Raw genomic sequence first — 10,948 nt, forward strand, 5'->3', positions numbered from 1 at the left:
CATGTCGAAGCTTCTAAGTGTGTTCTCAATTATTCAGAAGAATTTTTCTAATATGCCTCTTCAATGTTAAACGGTGTAAAGAGCAAATTAGATTTTTTGTAATTAACAAAATGGTAGTAGAATTTTCTGTAACTTTTGGACACTTCTTGGTGGCTTCAAATTGATTTACTGCTGGTAGTGGGTTTTGTATCTCAATCTACCAGTTTTTTTTTACTGTCAGAACTCTCAAAATACATTTTGACGTAATTGTCTACCAATAAAGGAAGAGATAGGAAACTTTCAAAATTTCTCAGTGTTCTGAAACAATTGGCGTATAAGTAAAAAATCCTTGTAAACTCAATACATTGAATTATTAAATAGCCGCGTTAGAAAACCTGAAGTCAGCTAAAACCTGAAAAAACAAAAAATATATTGTACTGTGCTACAAATAGATGGGACCAGTCCTTAATGGGACTAGGTAACAGGTGTGTAGGGAAAAAGGGGATAGGGTTCACAACCTTAGTGAGACTGAGTGATAAGACTACAAAATAACAAGAAATACAGTCAAAACTCCAAAATCGAAATTAATTGAAGAAAATATAATGCTAAAAACACTAAGCTTTTCAATGAAAAGATAATCTATGTTCACCTGTGGATCATTTGGACATCAATATGGCCGGTTTGATATAATGGGCTGTGCGGAAAGGGAACAATAGGAATCAAAAATATTGATCAGTTCCATTAACTCATCTTTTTTATGAAAACTGTTATAGTATTAACTGAAGGTATGAAATTAGTTAATTTTTGCCTCCTCAGGAAACCATTGATAATTGTCCTTATTCGCAGTATCTCATACGACTACAAAAAAACATGAAATAGAGACAAAAGCGCAGAACTTAATTGAAATTTGCAGGAGAAGTGTCGAAGCCATCATAACCGAAGTTATTCACTGAAAACATTACATTGTTTAAATTCTCGATACATGTTCAATTAGGCATCTTTTCAAAGCCGATGCGACCCGTGGTTGATGTGATAATGCGAGAAGACGCCATAGAGAACCATAAACGGGCAATTTTCCATAAATCTTTAAAAAAAAATTAACGAAAACTCTTTATCAAATCCATAAAACCATTAGTTAAAACTTAAAAACGCAAATTATAATAAATTTCACTAGAGAGAGGACAGGACAGGTCAATCATGAAACTGCACTAAAAGTTTCTAGAAATAATATTGCCTCGTTTGATTTTTCTCTAGTTTGCATAAAATTAACAGAAGTCGCGAAAAGGTTTTGAAAGAGAGGGCGCCTTAGAATTGTTAGCAGAAGTGTTAATGATTTTATTTTTAAAGACAGAGAAGAGTTGCTGATTTGTTTGAGCCGACTTTTTTCGGTTATCCTACTTTTAACCAAAAAAGTAGGATCAAACAATTCAGCAACTCTTCTCTACCTTTAATTATGAAGTGGTTAACACTGCTGCTAACAATTGTAAAATATTTTTAGCGAAGTTGGCAAAATTTTCAGCAAAATTTACGAAGATTTCGAACAAAAACAATGAAAATCACTGTAATTTTCACAAACCTCGATAACTCCTCAGAATAAACGAAATCTTTTTTGATAATCGAGGCCTAACTGACGGGCTTTTTAATGATCTACCTCTTAAATATCTTACGATGAATATAGCGATCGGCCAAAATTGTCTGAACTAAAAACTGAGGTGTTAAGAACAAATACAGAAATCTTATTCAAAGTTTGGGATTCACTAGTAAATGCTCGTTATCAATTAATATGGAAATATGGAAAGCCAGCTACATCAAAAATTTCACTACTTGTTGATTTATGTAGTCGAATGCCTGACAAGGTTTTGGATTTATAGCAGCACCCAGGCATCATAAAAAGGAGATGTAAGGCAGCTGTGTGTCGAAGTTTGGATCGTGGAATTTTTTATTTTGAACAAGAAACATGATGGAATTTCAGAATAAATTTCAGTTTTCACCATTAATTACTATGACAAAGTTTTGAAATCAGTTTGTAGTTACATCTCCTTTTAAGCGGTTGTCAGTCTCTGCTACTATTAGTAGGTATCGTTTCCTGGAGGACAGTTTTTCTTGTTGTTGACAGCGAAGTCCTTTTCTATATTCAGCCAATTCGGATTTTGGCCAAAATTTTTCTGCTTCTGTCCCTGGTCACGATTCATTGTTTTTGTACTGAATAGCCGGAACAACCGGTGGAATAATTTAGCAGATCAAACATCCTCTTTGTTTATATTTTGCGATGAGTTCAGCCCATATTGACTTTTGTTTTGTTTTTGCTAAAATAGAGCAGTGACCATTGATTGAGAAAGCGGCCATTTTATGAAGACAATGAACTTTTTAGGCAGTTGTCCTGTTATGAATAGAGCTGATGTTCCCTCACAGTTCACTTGACTCCGTATCGAACTGAATAAATGAAAGGAACCTTTTGTGTCACACTGCAAGCTGACCAAACGCGCAGAATCTTTGTTTCACCTGGTAAAGTGATGTTTGCTTTACTTCGGCCGGTATGTTCGAAAAAATGCCTGGTCAAATGCTGACTTCAAATTAAAAAGACATCTGTTATGCTCCTAGATGGGCTGCAAGAATCAAACCTGCGTAGTTGAAATTATGCAATTTATGCGCGTTGCAGTGTAACATTAAGGAATTAGTTAAGTTAAACCAGTTAGACAATCTCACCCAAACTTGTTAATACTAAGCCCGACTTCGTCTAAAAGTTAAGGTTTAACTTATTACAGCGACAGTTAAGGCCTTCTGAAGTCTTCCGATCTATATGAGAGACACATGGGACTGATAAGTCATTAATAGTGCCCTCGATGGTGCATATGATGGTTTTACATATTTCTGTAATACCTGTTATTTTGAATCATTGTAAATGTTTGTGTATTTATATTCTATGCTTTTTTAGAATGTTTTTTAGAACATTCTTTTCGATTTCACTTCTCGAGTAGCTTTTTCACTCTTGATGTTCTGATTTTTTGGTGTTAGTTCAACTGTGCGCATCCAGAAATTAAGTCACCGTCTCGTCTCTTAAACCGATAGGTCGTGTGTGTGTGTGAATCCACCTGGTAGGAAGATTTTTAACTATTAAAGTTTCCCTAGACTTAACAGTCGTTCAAGTGAAACTCGTCCGTCGGTAGTCGGTTTATGTTTTTTTCTTCATGTAAGAGCAAATTGTATTGAGCTCTTCTGTATTTCTCTGGTTCAGGGGAGCAACTTTGGTTCGTTTCTTTTGTCTTTAGATCCTGTCCTTAAATGTTAGTTCTATTACTTTAATTTTCAAAGGATACGTGTTGTGATATTACCCCATTTTGTTTATAGTTCAATAATTTTGAATAATTTTTCTACCTAATTATTGGTGAACAGAAAAAAAGCAATCCCGAATAACAAAATGTTCCAGATAAAAGTGTCCCAGACAAAATAGTCACAAGAAGGCAGACAAAACAGTCCCAGGCGAAATAGTTGCAACTAAACAACGTTGTATATATGCTCACATGTTAACAAAAAACTCCCTAAGCTATCCATATGGTTGTATGTTTTTAAACAATTATTATGGTGATAACAACATAGTTTTCGCCAAATATGGTTTTGAACCAAATTTTCGTATTAATCTTAATTCATATCAATTAAAAACAATGTATAGCTCAGAGAAGTCATAGATATGTTTACAATTTTTTCATTATAATTTAGCGACTATTTTGTCTGGGACTATTCTCTGCTTTCATTGCACTCTTTTGTCTGGGAATATTTTGCGATTCGGGACTGTTTTGTCCGGACACGCGAATTGTTACGTTTCGATAGATGTTTTTGAGTTACGTGTCTTTCATTAGTACCGGGCGGAAATCTGGTTTCTGTGTTGTGTGTTTTCTATTATGTGGCTCAGTATTGTCGTTTTAAAATTTTCAATTGTTGAAGTGAGTCTCGCTTTCAGTTTCATGCTGACTATTTTTCTTCTTAACCTGTCACCATTTGTATTACAACTAGGATCTGCTGTGCGTACGCTAGAAACAAGCAGTTGGTGTCTGGATAGTTTACGAGCAAATTTTTCTCAGCCTTTTAATAATTATCTGGTAGCTTTACGACAGACGTTTTTTTGGTGGGGGGGGGGGGGGGGGTAATCTAAGCAGGAGTTCGGTTTGTCTTCCTCGACCGGTTACTTAGGGACAATCTATTATCAATAGTAATGTCACTATTTTTCGCGGCTAATATCTTATTCCCACCTTGGTTGATATCTTTCTTGTTGCGTTTTTTGTTGGTTAGTTTTCTTTAGCTGGTATTTCCTTCCCTAATTTTTTTTAATAGATGTAATGTTTTCTTTTATTTTCACTGGATTTGTTTCTTGTCTATAATTTCCGATTCGATTAGACTCATATTTCAAAAAGAAATTCAACCCGGACATCTCTGGGTTATCGCGGTAGAATTTTGATAAATTTTCTACTGAAACAAAAAATACTACCTCAGCTTGAACAAGAAACCACGTCCTATATAAAAGTTAAAAAACTAGTCAATGCACTCCAATATAGCTTGATCATTCAAAACGATACGCTAAAAAAACTTACGTTAGTATTTGCAAGCATCCACTCCTGATGAAACTTTGGATTTATGTATTTTTAATGGTGGATTCTGCTGTGTCCACAACTTCTGCGTGCTTTATAAATTAACAGGAGAATTTCAATTTCAATTAAATATCATTATAATAATTACTACTATCTTAAATTTTCACTCGATAAATCAGAAATTTCAAAAGAAGACTCAGTTTTTTCAGGAAAGTTGCTCTAATGGTTATCTCTATAAAATGAGCGGTTAAATGCTGATAGTTTGAAATGAGATAAACATGAAATTCTTTTTTTTGTCGGGTTGAATTCAACTCATCTCATCCCAGAATTCTGTATCAACTTGAACTGAATCTTACATCTCAATTTTTCATTCCTTCTATTTTAAAAAAATATATATTCCAAATTGTGGTCTGTAAAGTAAATGAAACCTCTATCTTCGTTTGCCCATATTTTTAAACTTCTTCATGATGAATGTGTCGACACGTAATTTTATCCCATCATTATTTGTCACTTAGCGTTTTTTTCTGTCATCAAAGTGAGAGGTCAACCGTGAATAAATTTTGCCTTTTATATCAATCATATCAAGATAAACAAAGCTTCTAAATTGTTTCTTGACATTTTGTGTGCAATTTTGCTTTAATATCTATCAATATTAATAGCCAAAATGTTTATGATTGTTGTAGCAACGGGGGTTATTTTAAGATCATGAATATAGTTTGTTTAAATGCTTCAATCCGTTATCAATTGCATATTTATCAATCATGATCCTCTTATCTCCAATACCTGTTTATTAAGTAATCAACATCCGGTTGTTAAACATGAGTTTAGATGTCAGAATGGCCCCATTAACTTGACGCTCTCTCCACTTTAGAGATCTAAGTGTTATTAGAGATCTAAACAATGTGACACGCACAATCACTGTAAACAATCCTGGTGTATGTTTGCTCTTAAAATGTGTCTCTATTGGCCTGGTTTCAAGTTTGAATAGAGCTAAACTATATTTGCCTAACTGTCGTTTATGATATCAATGATATATTTGTTGTCTATTAAATTGCCTGTACTTTACACGATACAAGTGATGATTACGTGAAGAAACCTTTACTATCAATCGAAATCTCTCAGATGTTGAATAAATATGAGAATAATTAGAAAATTGTAGCACTTGTGAGCGTGTGAAAAGTACACCTTGGGCTATTTAATGAACACATTGATGTATTAGAGTGCTTGACTTGCTTTAATTTGATTACTTGTGAATAAAGAGGCAGATTATTAGCAATAATCAATCTATAACTCGTTCATATAAGGCTGTTCCTAACCCTATAAGCCGCTATTGAGTGTATTTTTGCTCATTATTTTCTATTTATTAGCTGATTCGTGCTTGTGAAAAGTGTTTTTGTTGCTCATTTTGTAATTTTAGGGAAGAATAAAGTGGAAATTGGGGGAAATTTTTAAGGAAAAGATGAAGAATTGAATTTGGCTTGGAGTGATTTTTGTTCTATTTGAACAATCGAGGCAGTGTTTTAACATGCGTTTAGTGTTTGTTGTACCTGTTATTGTTAAAATTAATTAGTTGATCGTAATCCTGTTCAATAAACCGATTCTAAAATCGATCGAAAAGCCTGATTGTAATCTATTGTGTAATCAAAGTCAGTTTCGCAATGGTAGTTAGATCATCAGGTCAACTGAATTTCGAAATATGAAGAAGTGAATTGGCTGATAGTAGTCAGATAGGATCTCGAAGTAGCTGATCTCGAAATATGATTGTGAGCCTAAAAGGAATGTCTAGCCTCTTCTATCTGTTAAAAAGTGAGAGGGTTGAGAAGTGCAGCTTTTATACGTAACTCGTGACAGAAGAGTCTACGAGCACTGGTCTCATTAAAAACATTTTAATGCTACTATATTAGCTAAATTCATTGTTATGTGTTGTGACCAGGTTGATTCAAAAGTGTCGCAAGTCTTTACTAAATTTTTTAAAGGAAAATGGAGTCTAGACATATTAGGATCTCAAAAAGATGTTTCTCTCACTTTTGTTAAAACTGGCAACGTTTTAATTTTTACTCGAAAGTGAACGAAGTTGGTCTTTTTTAAATTAAGATAGATTACTTTTCCTCCCTGGTATGCTTTGAGTAGGTTAGGCTATTTGAGAGGTGCCCACCTAATGACTAGGGCACATTTGCCGATTCCACAAAGTCTGTTCAGGTTCGTTTGATGCTCATAACAGAGACTCTAATTGCAAATGGCAGGCAACGCTTTCCTTTCAAAAGAGACAAACAAAGCTGCTTTATTTCTGCGCTCCTTTTTTCTACCTGTTTTCATCCAATATAAAAATTAAACAAAGCGCCTATTAAGCAAAGTAGCTCAGCTCAGTACAGTACAAAACTACCCCCGATCAATAACTTAATGAGAAACTATCTGAGGCGGCAAAATGAAAGCTGAAACTAAGAAAACGATGAAAATTGGAAACAAAAAAAATTGAAAGGATGCCTAGCTTTCTATTATGCATGAGCGATCGGATAGTCAACATTAAATGAACAACAATGCTTTCGAAAGAAACAAAAATAAACAAAGTTTTCTTTCCTATTCGTTAATCTCCTTTTCCGCCCCTCCTCTTTGTTTAGAAACAGCGGCCTGTTTATTCTCTTATTTTTGTGGAAAATAAAGTAAACAATCAAGAAAATTGTTGATTTTTGTTTGAAAATTAAAAAGGGAGCTAAACAACTTGCCTTTTATTGTATTATGGCTTGTAAGGAATTGAAAGGAGGGCGGCTAATGTATTGAGACCCGCGCGGATGAATTACTTTTTGCCTCGTGAACAAAATAATTTGTTTTTTCTTGAAAAGAGCATTCAATTTGGTAATTGTTGTTATTCTTGCCCCTTTTATCACTATATTATTTTGTCACCGATCCCGTTTTGTTCAGTATTATCCTAATTGATTTTCACCCATGCGCGAAAAGTGTTTCAAGTTTTTAATAAGCGAAAGATGTTTCTGCATTCACAAATTGAAGTGCGTGAGGGTTATGATACTAAAATCGAAGAAGATGCATAACACACAACTAGCTTGATCCAGCCCCCTTACAGACCCGTCTGTAAAACGCGCATGAAATGCTAGGTTATTGTTTAAAAGTGGTGTGTTGGTGGTGGTGTGTGTGTGTGTGGGGGGGGGGGGGGGGGGCTTTTTCAAAATCTCTATTGTGCAGCATTTTTCGTGTGGCTGCTGTGCGAGCTCTTTCAACAATTTGGTTCAACTAATGTGCAAGAAAGTTTTAGTACCTGGCTGATTAGACCATTATTAGACTTTTCCCCACTGTCGCCCAGCAAATAGACATTTTCATGTTTTAAGAGTGGCTGTAATGAGACGGGTGTAACGAACTAAAATAACTATCATTGTTCTTTCAGTTGTTTTTTATTTTCAGATATTGTTTTGACTCTTGATTTGAACAAAAAGCCGCAACAAGCTTCGAACTTCAGCCTTTTCATGAAAACGCCAGAATTGTGCTGAATCGGCAAGATTCGCGGTCAGGTGTAATGAAGGCGAGAAAATTCCGGGCACAGTGCTGTTTAATTTCCCTGAGTGATATGATGTTTTGTATAGAGTACTTAGTTGGGTCGCTTTCCGTGTTTCGTTTTAAGATGATTTGGGTAAAATTAGACGTTAATTTAATTTGAAGTGTTTTGCTTTGGGCATTGGCAGGACACAATTGATTTAATTTAGTCCATAGTCCTACATCAATCAAAACCCCACGCAATCAACTATGTCCATTGGGTCCATAGCTCTCCCAAACAATACATCTGTTTCATACCATTATATCCCCATTCTTACTATCCAAAATTGGGACAAATTTATCCCATTATATCGCCCCCATTCACACCTAAATTAATTATTTTTCCCCTATTCTTCCCAATATGAAACAGGTATTGTTTGGGCTCTATGGCACAATGGGTGGCCCTATGCTTGTTTTATACTCTCTATTCTGCCTATACTGTGCTGTTGTGGTCCCTCCCTCTCCTCATCTTTTGAGCATCTCTTGTGTAATAAACACCCCAATTCAATCATCTCATTATGCCATCTACTCAAGGCACAAACAAATGCAAAATGAGTTGATGCTATTCTCTCTTTCCCATTCAGTCTATTTGAGTGTGTCTTCAGGCTATTAAATACACTTCAGTGAGAGTTGTTGCCACGGAAAATGTCTCACATTTAATTTTATATTTTGGAGTTTGTATTTGGGTGTTTGTTTAACTTTTTGGGTTTATTGAGTCTCAACCATCGAAGATGCGGCAATCTTTTGCTGGCTCAAGTTTTGGAATAGCAGAGGGTTTTGACATCGGAGAATTTTGTTTTTCGAACGGAGTCGAAGCCTTAATCTTAACTATCAAGTCTATCAGATATGTTTTGATGTGCCTTGTATGAATAGAAGAGAATGCCTAAAACTGTACTATCCAGAAATTGAACGGAAGAACTGCAGTTTCAATTAGCAGTCCGATATTTTCTAACTGTTCGGCTGGTTTTGTTTTGATTCTCTGATCGGTTAACGATTCTATTTTTTTTAAATAGCTTTCTTGTCAATCTGTGTTCATTATTTTTTGTAGTGGCATTTATAAGGCACAAAAAAACTTTTGAACCTTTAATTGACTATTTGAAGTGATCCTGTTTATTTTACTCAATTGGTTGAATAAATGTGCCGAGTCAATCTCTTGGAAAAAGTTTTGATGATGGAGCTTGATTTAAGCCTTCACTCATTGCTATTTACAACAAAATACTTGGGTAGGTCAAAATTTAGATGATGGGCTGGAATAGGTCGGTGTGAAAAAATCTAAAAGGTAACTAAAACAATATTCACGAATTCGTTCAAATGTATGTAAATATTCAGTTATTTGTTTAAATGATGTGGGAACCTGATATGGTTATCTTAGGAGTGCCCGAAGAGATTTTTTGGCGTTAGTAAAGAAATTTTAACATCTTCAAAAATGAAAGATCTAGCTGCAAAGTTATCAGTACTGTGTGACAATAGACTAAATTATCAAAAACGAAACACAATCCCCAAGACTCAGTGAAACTTGGCTGATCCCGGTTGGCCCAACTCTACGTCTTCGTAAAGCATTTGTGTGTTTTCAAATCTATAAATAAAGATAAGAATATAACACAAACTAAGAATATTTTAGAATATTGAGTTTATGTGCAAAGAATATATAAGAAGATCAAATATACTATAAGGGCACAAGCACAAGATGAGTTAAGTTCACATCCTCCCTTCTTTAATAACAGCTACTATCGATTAATCAGTAATTTGTTGCCTTCTTGGCGTCCTAGAGCATTGGATGCCGAGCTCCCCAGAAGAGCGAAGCTGACTCGCTATCAATTAGGTTATAATGTCAGTAAAGCTGTCTTCATTTTGTGCAGACAGCTTCACGGTTCTTTTTCTCAGCACTCTTAATCTGGTGTGCTGGCTACGACTGTGCATGCGATTACAAAAGGACATTTGGCTTTCTCAACATCGATCTTTCGTTGTTTTATATATTTTTCTGTTTAAACTACAATAATTTTTTCAAGTGTAATAATAGGTTTTCAGAGATTGAGTTTAGTTGTGAAAGCTCTGTAGATCAATTGTTCTTTTTGTGGGTCTTGATTGTTTTTTTGAGTAGTTGATTTTAGCATAAAGTCATCGATGAACCGGTAGCAAAAGGGGTACAATTTTTTGTTGATTTATTTGCTCCCACTGATGTAGAGAAACAGATGAACTATGACAAACTGATCAGTGAAAAGAGAAATCGAATATGTGACCTTCTATTGAATTGGATGAATGCTATATCCAAAGTTTCTTCGTTTGGTTAAACGGCACCCTCGATTAATGTATTTGAATTTGTGGAACACAATTTGGAATCGTAATAGTCAACTGTCAAGACATTCAGTGAATCCGAGAAACAGGACTCTCGTAGATACAGAAGAAAACATTGAGAATATGCTTCAATTTACACACGTTTGTTATAGCGATGGCGATGGTGTTCTTCTTTCCTTCGAATAATTTTTCTTGTTAATTGTTTTCAGTAAATGTATTAGTCTTTTTTGAGGAAGTTTTGATATGGGAGATGCATAGCTGAACAAGATCGAGAAACAAAATCAAATGGTTTTATGCACATAAGAGCTTTCCATTAATGCCCCTTTATAACTGCCCCTGACGGTTTGGTGCAGTGTTTATCGGTGCTTGCTCTGTTCTCGTACTCCGTTTACAGACATAATCAACCATTGTGTTAAATTGGCCTGCACATCTTATGTGAGAGCTTCTCTAATGTTTTGCAAAAGTCTGAACGCAAGATCTGTATCTCATGCTATTTTTAGACACGTTACGAATTGGCTTCTTGTAATAACTTGGATGTTTTTTTAAAT

The sequence above is a fragment of the Convolutriloba macropyga genome, chromosome 11, assembly GCF_964194025.1.
Source record: "Convolutriloba macropyga chromosome 11, txConMacr16.3, whole genome shotgun sequence".
Classification (NCBI taxonomy): Eukaryota; Metazoa; Xenacoelomorpha; order Acoela; family Convolutidae; genus Convolutriloba; species Convolutriloba macropyga.